General features: G+C 41.9%; 1 protein-coding gene and 1 long non-coding RNA gene across 11 annotated transcripts in view; one reads left to right on the top strand and one right to left on the bottom strand.

The window, feature by feature from the left end:
- The window catches only part of LOC141568278 (uncharacterized), a 77,779-nt gene that overhangs the window by 20,744 nt on the left and 37,554 nt on the right, over nt 1-19,481 (bottom strand). For 7 of the 10 annotated variants that reach the window (XR_016018254.1, XR_012491394.2, XR_016018255.1 and 4 more), the window contains exons 3-4: nt 18,471-18,600; nt 13,337-13,473 (exon numbers count right to left, since the gene is read on the bottom strand). This is a non-coding gene — a long non-coding RNA (uncharacterized LOC141568278). Of the gene's footprint in view, nt 1-13,336; nt 13,474-14,320; nt 14,540-18,470; nt 18,601-19,481 lie in introns of all 10 variants that reach the window. The other 3 variants (XR_012491389.2, XR_012491393.2, XR_012491388.2) reach the window with 2 other exon arrangements.
- Nucleotides 1-19,481, top strand: part of LOC109444957 (uncharacterized) — a 665,687-nt gene that overhangs the window by 632,727 nt on the left and 13,479 nt on the right. The gene's annotated exons all lie outside the window — the stretch shown is intronic.

Here is a 19,481-nt window from a genome sequence, read left to right as displayed (position 1 = left end):
CAGGACCACCTCCTTCCAGCGCCCTCGGTCCCAAGCGGCCACCATGTTGTTAAAAGGCCATCTTCCCAAACAGTAAAAGTCTGTAGACCTCAGGTATAAAACTGGCTGAAACTGTTGTCTGAATTTGGACACTAATTCTCTGATTGAAATGGAAATGCATTACTGATTTTATCAACACAGTTATGGAGGACTCAGGGTATGGTTGGGTTTTTGGACCGAGTCCCCCCCAGTCTCTGAGTATCTAACCATCTCAATGGACCTGAACAACCCAATGTCTAAACATCAGGCCAGTGATCAGGCTGCTGCGTGCCCTGGAAGAAGGAAAACTCAGTGGGAAAGGCCCTTGGGACGGAGAAAAACAGGCAGAGTTTTAACAAAGAAGAAGAGTGGCAGGGAGGTTTGAGTAGAGTTGAGAAAAGTTGTCTCAGAGAGTCTGGTAGGACTTTCGTTTAAAATTAAAATTACTAGATGATTTGGCAGTAAGGATTAAAACACAAAATCCACATACTCAGCCATGTCACTTTATGTGACATGCTAGAAAAATACTCGTGGCATGAGTATTATGAGTATTACGTATGTGAGTGTATGAGAAATACTTGAGTACATAGGAAGTATGACAAGATATGCACTAAAGCTGGAAGGAATCTACGTGCATATTGCATGGGAATGACTCTGGGAGCAGTGAGATAGCCACGCCGTGGGAAATTCTCGAAACATTCAGAAAGAATGATGCGTATCTGTTTCTACTGACTAACAAGGTGAGACCTCCAAGACCCCAATGAGTGAGAACGTCAAGTGCACAGACAGTGTCTCTCCAGTGTGACACATGGTTTAGAGGTTCGCTTGGATGGAAAAGGGGAAGGTGGGCAGTCGGGGCAGGGAGTACTTACCTTCTAATGTTTGAATATTTACAAAGAGAGCAAGTGTGTGGTTATTGGTTTGCGTTTCCAATTTTATTTGAACATTTTAAATTCCTTGCTCCTAAGGTATTGCTTTTCAGATATCTGATCTTACATCAGAGACGTCTTTCCCCTAAATTGATTCACTTTTTAAAAAAAAAATGAGGCACTGGTTTAATCCAAAAATTAATGATTGAATAGTGATAGAAAGATAGATGATACATAGATAGATAGATGATAGATAGATAGATAGATAGATGATAGATAGACAGACAGACAGACAGACAGACAGACAGACGGATGGATGATGATAGATAGAGATAGGCAGACAGACAAACAAACCTCCCATTGGCTAATCCCCATTAGAACTACCAGTTTTGTGCAGGATTACCAAGACAATTCTATTCAATATAACTGTGCGCCTCCCCCACAGCTTAATAATACAGCCAAATAAATATCAAATGGCATGCCAGTAAACTGCCACGGCAGGAACGTCTCTGTGTGTATGTCATATTTAAAAGGGAGCGTGAAGCATCATACCTGCCTGAGAGGAGGTCCTCGAATCGAGCCGATGGAAAATCAGAACTATATAATCTCCCCCGGAGTTTTATTCCCTGAAATTTTTTTTTTTTTTTTTTTGGAATAAGGGGGGGAGTTCAGAAAGAAATGAAAGCCAATTATTTTCTAAATTAGAAACTTTGTCTACAGTACCTTTATATTGGCTCCAATTTTAGAGCACCAGGTAGAGCTAATGCGATTTTAATATAGTTTAGCAGACGGTGATTATTGCAAGGTCTTCTTTTGCCCCCTTAGGACTTTTTCACTTAGGAACTTGATGGTGTTTGAGGTAAAGTGTTATAAGAGGGACTCTAGCACATGCCAGAAAAGAAAATATTAACCCACTGTGTAGCCAAGAGCTGGATTAATCTTTTGAGCAATTCAGAAGAGAATCGGAACGTGAACCCTAGAAGCCCGTTCACATATTCTGAAAAGTGCTCAAATATCTCTACTTGCAACCGGCCACTTGGGTGGATTTTTAAGTATTTGGGTCCGATTGCTTTGCCTCCTTCATTCAAAAGCAAATTTTCATGTAAGTCATTTTTATTTTGCATGTGTTTGAAAGTAACAAGCACCGACACAAGTTTTTAAAAATATGTGTGTATTTTTGTGAGCCTAACGTTGAATACAGTCTGCCTTGCTGAGCACTCTGGGAAGAGGGTGTTTAATAAATAACTTTGCAGTGAAAAGGCCTTGAAAACTTCCTCTAAACATTAGACCCATGCTTTCTTTCTGAAACACATTAACAGCCTGCAGAAAGCTCAGAGATGCTGGTGATTCTGTCAGGCTGACTTCAGAATCCCTGACATTTCACGTGCATGAAAGGGTTTGCGCACATGCTCCACCCATCCCCACCCCTCCCCACCCTGTCCCTGCTCTCTGCCCACCCCCACCCCCACCTCTACCCCCAGCCAGTGTTTGGAGATCATGTTGACTGCAATTCTCCTGGAGAGAAAGATTGATAAAGCAAAGCAACCGGAGTTATTTCCTATGCATGAAATTGATTAAATGCTTCACTAAATGGCTTATAAATTTGCTTCTCATATTTCTGTCACCCACTGAAAAGATTACAGAAACTCTACATATAACCATGTTGTATACAATACCAAATTACAAAAGGTTGTAAAAACTAATGTTTTGTTTAAAGTTTTGAGCAGGACCATATGCCTTCAGTGACCTTGAGTAAGCTATTTTAATTCAAAACATTTCAGAGATTAGAAAGGGGAGAAATATTCAACTCCATAACCAACCAGATGAGTGGTGGGTAGACCTCACTTAACTGTTGCACTTCTGCTCCATACAGGGGCGTAGAGTGAAGCGCCTCCTGCCAACGCCTGGGTCTCCAAAACTTTTCCCAGCACATGTGGTGTCACCAAGGATATCGTTACAAAGGAGATAGAAAACGGGGCTCGAAGACCTCCCGAAGTTGAGTTTGCTCTATTATTTTTAGTTCAGAGACACATCCTAATGAATTCTGAGTCTCGCATGGCCTTGTAGGACTACAGAGAAAAGCTGACAAGTATTAGCCCGGGTGGTGGGATTATTTTATTTTTAGGTTGTTTTGTTTGTTTGTTTTTAATCTTTCACATGTCAGTGACGTGCTGTGCTCTCTTCCATGTGAGAATTCCATCCAACTCTTGTGCAACAATTGGGGGGATTTTAGCAAACAAGCGATTTATAGGCAAACATGTGACCTACAGATGTTACTGGGGAAACTAATCCCTTTCTTAACATGGCCTTAAAAGTACCTTTACTTCTGCAGGAAAAATGATATTCTTTCATAACATTTATAAGACATCATGTCCCCAGCAAGAATTAACATTTGGCGTTAACACACAGCTCTGGCAAGCACTTCAAGAGAACGAGTTTTACAACCAAGGATGTGCTTAAGATCCGACTGGCCTGACCTCTGTGGTACACGTCCCCAACCTCCTGTCACCTTCAGGGATAGCCAGTGTGGGAACCAAGATGCTGCCACTGCCACGGCCATCTGGAACCCAGCGAGGTGACATAACCAGGGCAGTTGTGTGAAAAGGGGAGTTTCCGTGAACTTTCTGAGTACATGGACAGAGTTGCAATGGAATTAGCTCTCGTTTGTGAAAATATAACGTAATCTCACTAGTAAAATCAAGGCTTTTTTCTTTTTTTTTTTTTTTTAATGAGTACCTGTTCTGGGAGATACGCCAATAATTCAGGGATGATTTAACCAGACCATCAACAGCTGGACGACTTATTTAACTCTTTGGTGATGTTACATGAACCTTCCTATTGGCTTCAAGCCACCACGTAATTAATGTTGACGCCTGGCACAGAGGGTTTCATAAATTATAACAAAGAAAGAGGCTTCTTATTAACAACCCAGAATAACTAGCTTCTGCCCGTCGGTGTATACCACCTTAAAAGGTGTCAATCCACGTTTCCTGAAGTGTAGTCCTCGGGACACTAATTCTACAAGATTACTCTTTATAAAAGAGTTTTGCTGATCAAATGGGAAACTCTCTCCTGGGGTATAGTCATGTGTGAGAGGCCGCTGCTGCAAACAATCTGATTTAACTCAGTTTCAGCTAGAGTTTCTCACTTGACCCCAGATTTTTTTTTCCCCACTGACTCTATTCCCTAAGCTGTACTCCACATCCTGTGACTATATATATATATATATATATATATATATATATATATATATATTATCATTGACATTCATTATTATTCAGCTTCAGCTTCAGGTGTACAGTGCAGTGGTCAGGCACCTACACGGTCCATGAAGTGGTCTCCCTAATGAGACAAGTGTCCATCGGATACCCTATAAAATCTTTACAACATTATTGATTATATTCCCCAAACTGTCTTTCGTATCTCCATGGCTTTTATTTTATTTTTTTATTTTTTTATTATTAAGGCTTAGAACCTTGCAATTGTTCTTTGAAACATACTCTGGGAAACACTGGTTTAAACCTACTACACGTCTGGCAGACTTGTCCACCTCTTTTGAAAGTTTGTCCGGCTCTGGGCTGCCCCTTCTATAAGATGCTCAGCCAAAAGTAAGATAATTCCCTGACCACACGGCAAGAAGGCCTTCATCGCTCCCCTTTCCCTGAGATACGGTGGCTCTGGGCCGTGCGCCTTTCCTCTCCTCATTAGCATGGTTGTGTGTTCTGTGCTATTTGCTCACTACTCAATCCAAGAGCCATTCGGCATCAAATGCCCTGATGAATATTAGTTACAGTGATGAGTAAGTAAATGCTTCACATACATTGATTTTTCTTGGATTCTTTTTTGTCTCTTAAGATGACGAACAAATCCACTTTCCCTTTCCAGTTTCCATAACAGACAAAAGTTTATTCTTTCATTTCTATAGTCAGAGTCACTCAAGCATCAGGGTCACTCAGGGAAACATAGTGGTGGGCAAGAGAATGAGCGTGACATGATTGTGGAGATAAGCTGGGATCTGCCCTCATCTAAACTTGTAACTAAATCATCTGTGCACGTCAGCCTCTTGGCGAGTACGAGTAACAAATTGCCCACGAGCAGCCTCGGGGTGACGGATGATGGCACTGCATTGCAACCCCTTGACTCTATGGCCTTGGTTCCCAAACCAAGTGACTATATATATGTATAAAATTATACATATATATAGTGTATATATATGGTGTAACAGCGGCCGTATTAAAACACAGATCTCTGAGCCACACCCCCAGAGTGTCCGATCCAGCCAGTCTAGGTGGGCCTGAGAATTTGCGTTTCTAGCAAGCTCCCCAGCGGTGCTGATGCTGCTGCTGGTCAGGGATCCCACTCTGGGAATTACAGCTGGACAGCAGTCCCGAAGCTGCCTGGTCAAAGTTCCCAGCGCCAAGCGACAGCCTGACATAGAATCTCTAGGAAGGAGACTCAGGAATCTGTATTTTCAGTAAACTCCCCAAGCGACTCAAAACATCTAGGTCTGGACCACTTCAGCCAGAGACGCAGGGCTTGCGTTTTAGATCAGGGCCTCAGGTCTCGAACCCCTACCTGCATCTGAGCATAGGGCGTCTCCCGACCGGAGGCCTCTTCAAAGTGCAGGGAGACTGAAGCCCTGTGCATGCCTCCTCCAATAACTTGTCTGGTAATTGGCATATTGATTGCTAATGTCATCATGTTTTAGTATATATAAACCCCTCACTCTATGACACAGCCCCCAACAATCCAAAAAGTCATTGTTTATTCATTGCAACTCCCAAACTGGCCCTTGTCACTGGCTGCTGGAGGGCTAGCTGATAAAAATCAGCAAATCATTGGATGCACACATTCTTAACATGACTGACCCATGACATCTCCGAGGGCAGCCAGGGAGCCTGTCATTACAGTACAATACTTTTCTTTCTTCCTCCTTATCTAGCCCCAGATGACTTTGAGATTTTTATTAACTCATTAATGACTGAAGATGTCATTAGAGCTAGTGGAAGGTTTTTGTTTTTTTTTTAATTTTCTTTTTTTTTTCCTTAAGTGGGAATAATGTACAGTTCGCTCATGGTGGGAGGGGACAAGCTCATTGATGAAACAGCTAAGACAAACGAAGGGAGAGACCCTTTTCCTTTATTAGAATTTGAAATCTGATTGACAGGTCCTGGGATTGAAGATCTGCAGACAGAAATACCATGTGGCTTCAGAAATATGTTGAGTAAGAAAAACAAGGCAATGTGATAAGGAAATAGCCACCCATAAAATTCAGCAATTCCTATTGTGTTGTGGACCCAATCTTAACCTAACAGCTAAGTTGTTTTATTTTGTTTTAATTCGGAGTAAGGCTACTGAAACCTCTAAATGTTTCTCAACCTACACATTCATTAAACCGTATCTTGTTTCTGCCTGCCTTTAATTTTCACATCTGCAGAATTGCTTTTAAAAATCAAATTAGATCTTTTGAAGGCACTTAAATTGCAACAACCTTATGTTTTTTTATATACTCTTGGGTTTCAGCCTTGTCTTCTGGGTTGTGTGTCCAATTAATGGCATATCTCAAGGAAGGACTAATCATTTCGAAAACTTGAGAACAGAAAAAGCAAGCAGACTATTTTCATTATAACTGATTGGATTGAGAATAAGCTACAGAGGAAATGTTCAAGAATTATGATAACTTTTCTTAGATGAGATCACAAAAAAATGTCAGTCACATAAGGTGCTTTTCATGGCAATGAAAGCTTTGAAGTCCTGTTTGAGTTGATTCATTTTCAGGGTTCAGCCTCGGGCATGTCAGAAGTCTCCTTAGAGACTAGGCTTACGCTGACTTTATCAGTCTGTATAATTCACTTGGCAAAGAAAACGTCTATTATTAGATGTATCTCATATGTTACTAAGTGTTTACAAAATTTTACTATTGTCAAAATGCATTGTAAATTAACGGACCCTCATAACACGTGGAAAAACTACTCCCCAGGAGAGAAAATTGTCTGAAGACCTAAAAAGATTTTTGCCCAAGGAAATTGTTGTCAGTCAACTATGACCAAGATTTAAGTATGCTTGAAGGCCAGTTTTAGTCTAGCATCACCTAATTACATCTTTCTTTCTGTATTTATTTGCCTAGTGGAGAATTTTATTCATTAGATGTTATGTTCAGTAGAAAAATTAGTTAATATTTGCAGATTAACTAAATACAATAATCTTATCTAATTCAGCAATAACGGTATTAGTTTTCTTCCCACCTTTCTGTACGTGATGCCAAAAACCTGGGAGAAAAACAGTCAAAACCCCAGATGCTTTTAAAGACCCAGATGTCAAGTAAATAAAACATCAAGGATTTTTACTAATTTTTTTCGATTTTCATCCAGATGTTTAGTGTCATATGGACACAGTCTGAATCTTTCAGTCATAACCACCGTGTCCTTTAATATCATTTACCAATATTTGAAAAACTTCTTCACCAAATTATCTCTAAAAATGCTGTTTAATTCATTCACAGTGTGGTGTGGGGGGGGTGGGGAACACAAAGATATTTTTTTCCGGAACAAAACTATAATGCCCAGTAGACTCATAACATAAGAGAACCAGCCAGAATGGTGCCCACGTCTTTATGTTGGAAAACACTTCCTATCTGCGCTTTTAAATGATGGAAGATAATTCAACTTAAATGGTTGGAATGGCAACTTAATTTTAATTGACCTGCATGTGCTAATTTCAATTCTAGTAATAGCTTGGGAGAGTAACAGGCTCTCAAGACTAAATGAGGGCCATCTTTTCAGTGGGCCCCTTTCCCAACTTATTCACTTATTACTAAATCCCAAACAAGAAGATTTGACCTTTTAGAAACAATGTCTGCTCTGGTGACTTTGGGTACATAGAAGCACTGGCCCGAGGATTTAAAGACTTGACATTGGATCCCAGCACTTCGATTTTCTAACTGTGTGGCCACTTAAACTCTGAGCCTCAATTCTCTCTTCTTTAAGATCGGACTAAGAACCCTGCCTCCAGTTAACCTGAAGATCTAATAAAAGAACTTTGGAATGACAAAAAGCTGCAAATATAAAACCATCATTAATATATAAAATATTTTATCATTAATTTTATGTATTAGCAATATGTTAATATTACTATGTAAAAATATCGCTAGTGCTAATATGGAATTCGGGGGCTCAGTAGAGATAACCATGCTCAGAAAGATCTGGTCAACTATTTACCAGTTACAAAGGATATACAGGAATGACTATATCCTTACAAAACAATACCAGACTCTACCTATCCCCTCCCTGCACTTCACCTACCTGAATGGAGAAATCGTTTTAGAGATACTCTCTTTTCAGTAACTAAATAAACAAATCATAGAGCCCATTAATTGGGTCTGTATTACATAGGGCGTGTCTGCCAATCTAGACCTGTTTCCTTGGCCAACTGGTCGACTTAACTTTCATGGGCTCATACACTCTCCGGGCCAAATCGCAGACTCAGGCCTTTGCATACAGCAACTTTGTGGCTGCTAAATATTCAAACAGACCTCATAGTTTCTAACAAGGGAGATTGCTTTCTTGCTTGCTTTTGTTGTTGTTGTTGTGGCTGTTGGTAAAATGTACATCCTGGGAAGTTGTCATGAAAGAACTGGCCAACTTTCCTCCCCACAGTATAAGAGAGTTTCTAGTGCAAAATCAACTCATGTTCTTTTAAAATGCTAACACTAAAAATCTTTCAAGCATTTTAATCTTACGCTTTTTTGTCACAACTCCAAGATATTTGGAAAAAAAAAAAACTCAAAACTTTTCAGTTCTACTTTTAAGCTATGGGAAGCTTCTTGAAGTACAAAAAAAGAAATAACATTAATAAAATGAAGACAACGTAGTTAACGTTAAATTAAATTTAAAAAAAAAGAGATCTGCAGTGTCAGAATGCCACAATAAACAAAGCTCACACATTAAGAAATTTCCTTAAAAGTTTAGTCCAACTTTTTTCTCGATTATGTGTCTATAGAGAAGATGAGATAAATAATCAAGTTTTAGTTCCTCAACTTTTCAAAGTCACAAATCGCTCATTAGCATGTTGCTATATTTGAACACTTGCTCTGAAGAGCCAAAAATCAATACAAAAGGAAACCATAATAATAAAAGGAAAGATTTCTATGGTCATAATAGGGAAAGGTGTGTGAGCTGGAAGAAAGTACAGTACAGAAGCCCATGACAAGTCATGATAAATGGGTCGTTATAAAATTCATGTTTAGGCAGCACCAGGCCGGGGATAATGCCATTCGTCATGGCAACACTAGCCCGCTAATGAGCCCTCATTGCATATTCATGTATGTGGTGTTTCTTCTCTCCCTCCCACCCTGAACTGGTGCCTGGAAATATCTCCAGCTCAAACTGAAGCTCAGTTTAGGCCTCTTCCACCTCCTCCTCCTTCTTCTTCTTCTTCTTCTTTTTATTTGCTATGTTGCAGCAATTACACTGTAAAAGTGCTGCCCGAGATTGATTGCTCTGATCTGTAGTTCAATTGTAAATTAGAATACACATCCCCCCAGGGACACACGGCCCCTATTTGTGATTAAGAAAAAAGCCCCATAATAGACTAATAGCTAAAGTTCCCTCTCTTTTACTTTCAGGCAATTAGCTTGATGAAATGGCCTCTTTTTGTGTACCCTGGAAGTGTAAACCGATATCATAATGAAGTATATGGTGTTTATTCTATTATTTTCACCTTGCCGGGTATGCAGGAATACATAAGCAATGGCTGCTTTGTCTGGTACGTTTACTGATTCACAAGTAAACTATTTCTTAAAGATACAGTGTGTGGGCTCGGAGGCTTGAGTTAAGCAAACCCTCACTGTGGGGTAACCTCCATGCAGAGGACTCTTCTGTTACAGAAGAGGAAAAACAACAACAACAACACTAATTTCCCAGGGAGGGGAGAGAGCAGGAATCTGACATTCAAGGGCCATCCAGGTACTGAGCTGCTCTGGGGTGAATGGGGTGACAAAATACAAATGGCAGCACTCAGGGTCAGTGAGGTCACGCGGTGGCTTTATGCCCAGCGAGACTCCCCCTGACCAGAATGAGCTCCTCAACTCCCTGGTCCGTTGTGGAACACCGACTCATGGCAGCCCTACACCTTTTGTATGTTATACAGCCATTTTTCAGTGAGCTGCACAACCACCCACCCTCCAAAAAAAGTCGTATCTTTTCAAGATCCAGAACTTTGATCTCATAAGTTGACCAGGACACATTCCTCAGCTTCCTCCATGCACCAGCTGACAGAGGTTTGGACCAGTCGGCCCATGAGCGCAATCACGTGTGGAGGTGGAGCATTTCCAAAGCTGTTGGTCTTCTTCTTAGGCAATATTTGAACATTTGCTTTCTTCTTATTCATGAGGGTCTCGAGAGTAAAGGGAAAAAATGGTGTCCCTACTGCCATGATAGAAATAGAAAGAAAGAAAACAAAAAATCTCTCTGGGTCTGCAGTGGTTGGTGGTGGGTTACTTATCAAGATGTTCGTGAATGTCCAATTCTAATTCCAGTTCCCTTCCACTAGTCAATAACCAGTTTCTACCACCCACCACATACTTCCTGGGCTTGTGTTGTCTGAATAAACCCATCCCTCTCCTCTTCTATATGAACCCTGTTGGAGTTCCTAGAGAAAACCCCTTTTAAAACAAAAAGATCTCATTTTTTAATACTGAATTGGATGTGAATTTTCAGATTTGTTATATTTGTTTCAATTAATGCATGAGATAGTCTTTTGTTCCGTATAAAACATATTTGCGTTTCTTCCCAGTTACTCTCGCCGTTTCCTGGTTAAATAAAACCTTCGGAGAAAGTTTATTACTATATCCTGGAAAGTGATACTAATGCTATATGATTTCCAAAAATAATACAAAATGAGTTCCCCAGAAATAGTTCAGGAAAATTCACTCGATACCTTTCTTGCTGAAAATCTAGAGGTGTTTTTTTTAACCAGTCTTCATTTGGGGTTGACTTCCTCTTTAATTTTTACAACACTGAACTGCCGTATAGATTATAAACCTGCAACGTAATACATGTACATTTCCATTCCTCCTAGAAAGGTTTGGATGTCTGGCTGCCATATTTGAACTATGCTGTTGTAAACTTTCAAGCGACATTGAGACGTAGAGTACTTGTCACATTTTTTAAGAGTACATTTATTCTATAACAATAATGCCTCATACTTACAGAGTGCTTCGTAATTTTTGAAGTTCTTTCCTATAAATTACATCATATAAATAGTCCTGTGAGATAAATAAATAATTTTATTATCACCCTAAAGTTTGCGGGCAGAGGAATTGAGGCTCAGAGAGGTTAAGTAACTTGCCTCAAGTCACAAACCAGTAAGTGCAAAGTGGAACCTTGTCCCCAGGCCTTTAACTCCAAAATCTGAGCTCCTTCTGGCAGGCCATGCTTCCTCTTTACTAGCTACACATTCACCATAAGCAGACTCTCACAGCTCCTGCCACAAACAAATCTTGTGATCTTTCTTTTTACCTGGACAAGACTAACATATGACTATAAAGACACACACACACCCCTTGTTAAAAACTTACAAAGAAAGTGATGGCATTCACATTGCAATGTTACCTACCAACCTGAATTTAAGATAAATCATCTATATTTGATTACAAATATACGCTTACATTGGGTAGAGAGCCACAAAAATTGAAGCAACTATCTAAATAATTCAAATTTGAGGGACTGGTTGAGGACCACTCTCTTCAAGAGACATGGGTTTGCATCCACATTTCCCAGAGATTTCTGCTGAGTGTTTTCACCCAGTGTTTCTCCAAGACCTTTGTGCATGCTACCCCCATTGCCCCACCCTTACCTCGTGTCACATTTTCCCGCCGAACTGACTCAGCTCTGACCATCAACCTAGAATCAGCTCAGAGATCACTTCTTCATGCAGATGGCACCTGACTTCTACCTGTGTCCCTGTTCGACATACCTTTTCGATCTGATCTCCACAAATGAGCCCACTTCACCCCAGTAACAGCCTCTCCCGTCTTGAAGCCAGTGAAGACAGGATTTGGCTCTAGAATCCGGCAGATACAAACTCTTTCCAGGGAGGGCCCGCCATACCCCAGGATCCCTGTCACACCAAAATGCCATGCTCAGAGCCCTGTAACCCTGTAATTAGTAAACCAGCTCTAGGCTGTTGTTTGCAAAGAATGGCCACCGCTTTGATGAGGGACAGGCTACTGACCAGGGTTTACCCCTTGTTGGCATGGCCTGGAAATGACAACTACATAGAAGCCATGGGCAAAATGAAAGGTGAAATCACATCAGCCGTGATTTCCTATGAAAAACTATTGCTGCCTGAACATGAGAAACCCCAGAAATGAGCCCCAAACAAATGATCCCAGAACAGACAGTGTACAAATGTGTCCACATCCCAGATCTGACATTACCTAAACTCCTGGGAGAAGTGGAGGATGTGTCATTATGTCATTTCCTGCACCCCTTGACCTGGGAACCCCCACCCGCTAGAGCACTCTGTTGTCGTTACTTGGTAATGGTCTTCTCTCCTTCACTCGGTAGTGAGATCCACACACCAGAAGACACATACGTCTTATTGACCATTTTTATGGCTAATGCCTGGTACGGTGGCTGTCACTTGTTTGTTTCATGTGCTGTGGCATACCACACTGTGTTGTACTCGTTGGCATGTTTTTCTCTCTCCTTATGTGAGCTCTTTGAGAGCAGGGTCAGTGCCGCCATCTTTGTCTCTCCAGTTGGCCCTCGATAAAGGACTTTTTTTTCCGTTCATTAATATACGGATAAAGCAATCAATATAAAGCCTCTTCATTAATGCCAACAACTCGACCTCCTCTTTAGTCAGCCACAGGATGTATAAAACCACATCATCTGAGACTCTTGCACACACACTGTCAGTACTCATTGGAGAGACACTGGTGGTTAGTGCATTTCTACACACGTATCAATATAGACCCAACAAGAGAAAGCACAGGAGAACTGCTGAAGTCCAGAGAAAGCCTATAACTGGTTAGCAGCTCCTTACTGTTGACAAGGTACTATGGTTACGTGAGATGTTAATTTAGGGGGAAACTGAATGAAAGAAGTAAGGCTCTCGCTGAATTATTTTTACAACTTCTTATGAGTTTTAAAACTGTTCTAAAATATTATAACTTCTTTAAAATAAACAAAACATATTTTTGTTCTTACATTTATACATCTGTATACATTTTTTACTTTTATATTCATATATTTTTATCGTCACAGATACTTCTAGAACAGATTGCATAATATTTTTCTAGAAAGAGAAAAATGGCAATAATTAAATGATGCTATCATGTACCACACAGCATACAGGAAAGGTAATGCCCTAATTCCAAGCAGAGTTCTTCTGGTCTGGCCAGGTTGGCATTTTAAATATGCTGGGAGAGAAGAGCAGTGCCTTACTTTTGCCTGATTCAAGCATATCCTCCAAACGATGTTTTCATAAACAAAGGGCCGACATCTATGATCTTGACTTCCCTCCTTTCCCTTTTATCCCAACTCAGGTCCATAACAAGTATTTCTGCTCTCTTCTGCAGATTCTAGGTTTAGGAAGAGAGAGAGAGCAATTACAAGCTGCAGGGAACAGTGAGTGAAAAATTCACACAAAGCCAGAGCGCTTTTACACTTCTTTCTACTTAGCATTGTCCTTTCAAGAAAAAAATGTCAGTTTTAGAAAGAGATGTTTTAAATAAATAAGGTTGGTGTTTACTCTCCAACAATGTTACTGGGGTTTTAAGTTATGGGTTTAAGAGCCCAGGGAGAACAATGTGGGTCATTACATCAAAAATCTGAAGCATAGTAGGCAATTTTTCTACTATTACGAGATCTGAAAACCACCAACAAGAAATCCATATGCGTATAGATGTAGCTAAAAGACCAATTTATCTTAACTGCTTAAACATATAAGTTCAGTAAGGACTTCCAAAGCAGAAAGAGCTGCAATTTCCAATACTACTCAATTACTAAGCTTTCTGTAATCCATATGAGGATAATTACCCTGTTTCCCCGAAAATAAGACCTAGCCAGACAATCAGCTCTAATGCATCTTTTGGAGCAAAAATTAATATAAAACCTAATGTTATATATTATATTATACCCAGTATTATATTATATTATATTATATTATATTATATTATATTATATTATATTATATTATACCCAGTCTTGTAGTAAAATAAGACCAGGTCTTATGTTAATTTTTGCTCCAAAAGACTCATTAGAGCTGATTGTCCGGCTAGGTCTTATTTTCAGGGAAACACGGTATGAAAACGCCTGCAGATATTACAAACATAAAGTCAAATTCAAAAAATGTATGACATTCCCCAAAGTCTCCCTTCTTTTCCTGAAAACTGCATATGCTTTAGTAGGTATATCTAAGAAGCGTACCTGCTCAGAAGTCCCTGTAGTTTTGTTTTAATTTAAACCTCTTTAAATTAAGTTTAGCTCAAGGTATGGTACTGCAGTGTCATCTCAGGCTTATCCAGAAAAGATTGTGAAGGATACAGTATGATAACCAGATGCCAGAAAAGAATGCCTCTCTGATTGCTAGAAACGCTCATTAGAGGAGGGCATCCATCTTTACTTCTTCAGGATAACATCCACGAGCTGTAAAGACAGAGTTCCACTCAATAAAGGAAAAGGGGGGGGGGGGGGAAATGCAAGAATGTTTTTTGTTTTGTTTTGTTTTGTTCTTAATATCTGGCTTATTGACTCATGAATCAAAGATGAAGAAACTGTAATTACCTCTGGTTCTATCAGAACTGAGAGATTTCTTCTACACAATCTTTTGTGTGGCGGTCACACAGCTTTCTTCCAAAGCAAATTCACTTTAAAATATCCCGAAAGAGATAAAATACCCACAAGATTCGGCAGCTCTTTAATGCTTGCCATGGGCCAAATCGTGCAATTAGGATCAGTCACTTTAAGTGCTGAAGTCGTATAATGCTAATAGATCACTTTATAATGTGAGCAGTTTTTAAAAGTCGTATTTAATTTTCCATTATTACTGTACTGAATGGTAGTGTGTCCATCATAGATTCTTAAGTCCGGGGGTGGGGGGCGGGGGGGTGGGAGGGGGGCAGACTGCTGCTTGCTGACACATTGCTCGATTCTGGTTTCAATTCTCAGAGACCTGAATTAGACCTCTAAAATAGACCACATTTCAAGTTTCTTCCTAAATGTGTTTATTTTTATTTCCAAACCAAATGATGAGGGCGCCTTTTGGTTTCTTAATTATTTTATTTCAAAAAAATATGGATTGAGCCAAAAGCTCCGATGATGTGTGTGTGTGTGTGTGTGTGTGTGTGTGTGTGTGTGAGTGTGCGCGCGCGCGCACGTGTGTGGTTTTCGGAAAGAAAATGAAATGAACCATAAAATAAGCCCTTAACAGTAACCTAAGAAATGAAACAAAATCATTTACAACACATGGGATTGTTGTAGGATATGTCAAGATTAGATGGTTTAAGGAAGCACTCCTGAATGTGGAAGCAATTATAATGAAATTCATGACTCATTAGCAAACATTCCATATTGTGTTTCTCATTTCTGAGTCAATGTTAACTAGGAAATACAGACTTCGGATTTAGCTGTTTCACTGGCCTCAGTGCTAGGTTACAGGTAGTAGGACCCTACAATGATACCAAGCAAAGACCGCCCGGTTTCAAAGCTCTTCGTTTCTCAATTGGAGGCAATTCGGTCCTGGAGGACCAAAATAACCTCCAAAGTGTATTGGTCAGAATTAAGTGGGTGCTGGGAGGGCTGTCTGTAAATGTAGAGTAAGAATTGCATGGTGCAAATACGCACCGGCGAATGTCGATGGGAATCTCACACACACGTTGCTTGGTATGCAACATGGCTGGTGAACTCAAGTACCCAAGACTCTGTGTAATGGGAACCAGATGTCTAGCAGAGAGAGAAAAATATTTTATAGCAATAAATGTGACATTGACTCTTAAAGGGTTTGCCGCTGTTAAACAACTTCCCAGTCTGATTTTCCCTCATATTTTCAAATAGTGTAAGTAGATTGTATGCAGAATTTGTTTTCAGATTTTTAACAGAGAAAGTGTTTAACGTGCCACAAAGTTCTAAAATGCATACATAAGGAGAAATGATCTGCAAAAGACAATTTGGAAATGCATTCATTTATGAAAGCACTGGGCTCAGCAATGCAAAATATCTATATTAAGGCAAATAAAGCATAATTCCGCCTGCCCTTTAGAAACTTAAAAATATACGAGATGCGATAAGATGTGCGCAGCGATTGTGCGGACATGGAAAGAGACGCAAAATTCAGAGGAGGAAGAGGGGATTCCTATGGCTCGCAGGTCCCGTGAAGGGTCCTCCTCCTCCATGTATCCCCTCAACCAGCCCCTTCTGCCCTGGGAAAGACCCTGCACTGCCTTGCCCAGTCCCAGCAGTGGTGTCCCCGCACCTCTGCTCTCAGCCTCCCCCACCCACTCCCAGTGCAGCCCTCACTGTGCCTCTGGGGTCGTGTTCAGAAGCCCCGAGGCCCGCTGGGTAGGACAGCATCCTAGTAACTGAGTTGCCACCTCTGTAGTTAGGCCTGGGGTCCACTTCCTGCTGGTGACCTTGGGGAAGGTCACTCAACTGACCTCCTTCTCCCTGCACTTTCTCTGCGGTTAGGTGAGGATAATGAAAGTCCATGCCCCATGGGTTTGGTGTAAGGATTTAATGAGATTCTGCACATAGCATGCTTTGCAAGGTGCTACCGCGGAGTCCAGAGTCAGAAGAAACTCTTTCAGCTGTTTTCCTATCTACCATCAGATCCAGTTTTCATAGGACAAAACCTGAAGTCCTGAGGGTGGCACGTGATATTATAGCTCCAGATCCCAATAGCGTCTGATTTAATCCTAAGGAAACAGAAGGTGCTGACTTAGCTGGAGCCCGATGTCCCCCCTCCCCAGGTCCGGTCAGCTTGAGGGAGCAGAGGTTACAGTTCAGTAACAACTGATTCTATAAAATAGCAAAAGGCTGGCAGGAAAGCACTGCCCATCTAAGTAGGAATTCTGTCTTTTGTAAGTAAAAACCATAAATACAGAGAGAAAAAGATGGGAAGCCCCCACCCCAAGGTATTAACAATGTTGACATCTACATTTGCCTTCTTATTTTTGCTTCTCTGCGTGTTCCAAATTGCCCACAGTGGACATGCGTCACTTTTGTTAAGGGGAGAAAAGGGGCCCAACCTCCAAGAGGATGAAAAAATGAACGTCTAGAATGAACGATACTTGAAGACCAAATGTAGACACTTTGGAACACACAGAGAAGCAAAGAGGAGAAGACAAATGTTGCAGATTTAAACATTGTGAATACCTTAGTGTGGTCCTTTCCATGTTTTTTCTCTCTGCATTTATGGCTTTCACTCACATTTACTACTAACTACATTCTGCCTGTGGCCTCTGTGTATGGAAGGGTTCCTCTCCTGCCCCCTTTGGTACATGCTTCTCTATCTATCACCTTGCTCTTCTGAAGAATAGATTTTTCACTGCTCTTCATTGATGACGTAATTGACGGTCGTAGCGCCCATAGACAGGAAGCTCTTGGAGATTGGGAGGTGGGGACAGCTGACATCGTGATTGGGCACTTGAGCAGTTCTAAGACTTGTCCACAAGTCCTGCAGTGCTCCTCAGTTCCAGAGGACGGGGGTCTGTGTGCCCTTGAGTGAGTGGCCTGAGTGAGCGGTGGGCCAGTAGAAGGTGTGCCGTGGCTAGTCCGTAAGGGACACGTTAGCTTTCACCTTGTTCTCCTGGACACTCGTCCTTGGAGCCTTGAGTGGCCAGGAGAGAAGTGCAAGGATGAGATGCTGTGACGCTCAGACCACACGCAACGACCAGGCGTGCCAGCTGATGGCCCCAGCTGAGGTCGCAACACGTGTGAGTGACAGGTGGCTCTCGCCTCAGCCACCATCAGACCTCGTCCCCATGAAAGGCTGCATGGGAGCCCTCAGTTGTACGCAGTCGTCGCTCAGAACCGTGACAGATGATACTGCTCATTGTGGTTTTAAGCGAGTAAATTTCACAGTCATCTGTCATACAGAAATAGGTAACTGGAACAGACATAGCTGGCTCTCAACAAGTGGCTGTTCAGTTTGATTCAACAGCAGATAAGGGAAGGCATCGTTTTCTCCAGCTTTCCTTCCTGATTTTCTGTTCCATAGTCAGGCTCTCCTTATATCCTGACCTCCTCCCCACTCGTATTCTTTTTCTCTCTCTCACTCTAGGCGAATCCAGAACTCTCCCCTTCCTTTTCATGGCCAGGGCAGTTATAGAAGAGAGATTGACCATCCAGATAACCAGGGCTCGCTCTATTCCTATAAAAGGCTTCCGTTTTCTCTCTCGGTGGGAAAAGAAAACAAGCCCAAGTCATTAAAAAAATGAACTGTTCCCATTTTCCTGTTCTTTACTGACTTTATCCCTCCTTCCTGAATGATCTTTGAGTTTTGCGTGTACTTTGTAGGTTGTAAAAACTAAGAACAAGAGACTCTACCCGGTGACGAGCTTGGCTGTGATTTCACCCTCACCTGGAAAGCGCTGCTGTGCTGGCCTCCTTTGCGTCCTCTCATTGCTGTCCACCCATCCGCCGCAGGGGTCAGGACTTGCTTCCTCGGGCGGGCAGTCCAGGGGCCTGCAGGCCGCAGCTACATTGGGAGCCTGGGTGGGAAGACAGAAAGCGGGGTGGTCAGGATCCTTGTAGGGACGCCCTGCGTGCAGCTTCAGGTGATGTGTTAGGTGAGGGAAGCTCAGGCCTGGTGGCCTGGAGACCCGCCTCGCTCACCTGGCTCAGAGAGGGAGTGGCACGCAGACCGGCCCCTGAGCAGCTGACAGAGCATAGCGGCTGAGGGATAGGCGAAAACTAGACCAGAAAATGTCCCCACCCCCTATGTGGAAAGGCCTCCACTCCATCTGCACTGTCCCTCAGGGGTAGCCTGAGCCACCACCTCAGAACGTGGCCTGTGACAGCCTAGGAGGCTGCAGTGACAGACCCGTGCCCTGGCACAAATGCGCACACTTTTGGAGCACAGACCTGCTCAGCAGGGGGCTGGAGAGGCAACCCCAGGAATGGCAAACTCGTTGCTGAAAGGACCACGTGCAGGGCTGGCCTGGCACACCCATGGCAGGCAAAGTAATATCATCTCAGGTCAAGGAGAAAGCCCCACAGCCCAAAATAGCTGCCCTTCCCAGTTGCCACAGGGTCTAAAATTATACCATTGAAGATTTATTCCTTTGCACACCTCACTTCCATTGGGTGCCGGTTTGGGCTGGGGCAGACGCATGAAGTGCCTGTATATTCAGATGCAAAAGGCCTGACAGCTTCCTGGGGGCGGGAAAGGAGGGGAGCGTTGAAAGGAGACAAACAGGCGAAAGAAGTGCTGGGGAGGGTTCCCAAATGAAACTTCTCCTATTTCAGTTTTACCCGGAAGGAGCCTGGCTGACAGCTACATAGTAAAACTGAGGCCTGAGCAATGTGCCAGTAAATTTGAGCCATGCATGTAAACAATTCTAATAATTTATTCCTTGAAATGCCCTTCTAA

This window comes from Rhinolophus sinicus, chromosome 13 (genome assembly GCF_057876585.1).
Source record: "Rhinolophus sinicus isolate RSI-liver-muscle chromosome 13, RSI-T2T, whole genome shotgun sequence".
NCBI classification, from domain to species: Eukaryota; Metazoa; Chordata; class Mammalia; order Chiroptera; family Rhinolophidae; genus Rhinolophus; species Rhinolophus sinicus.
This window is presented reverse-complemented; position numbering and strand designations above follow the sequence as displayed.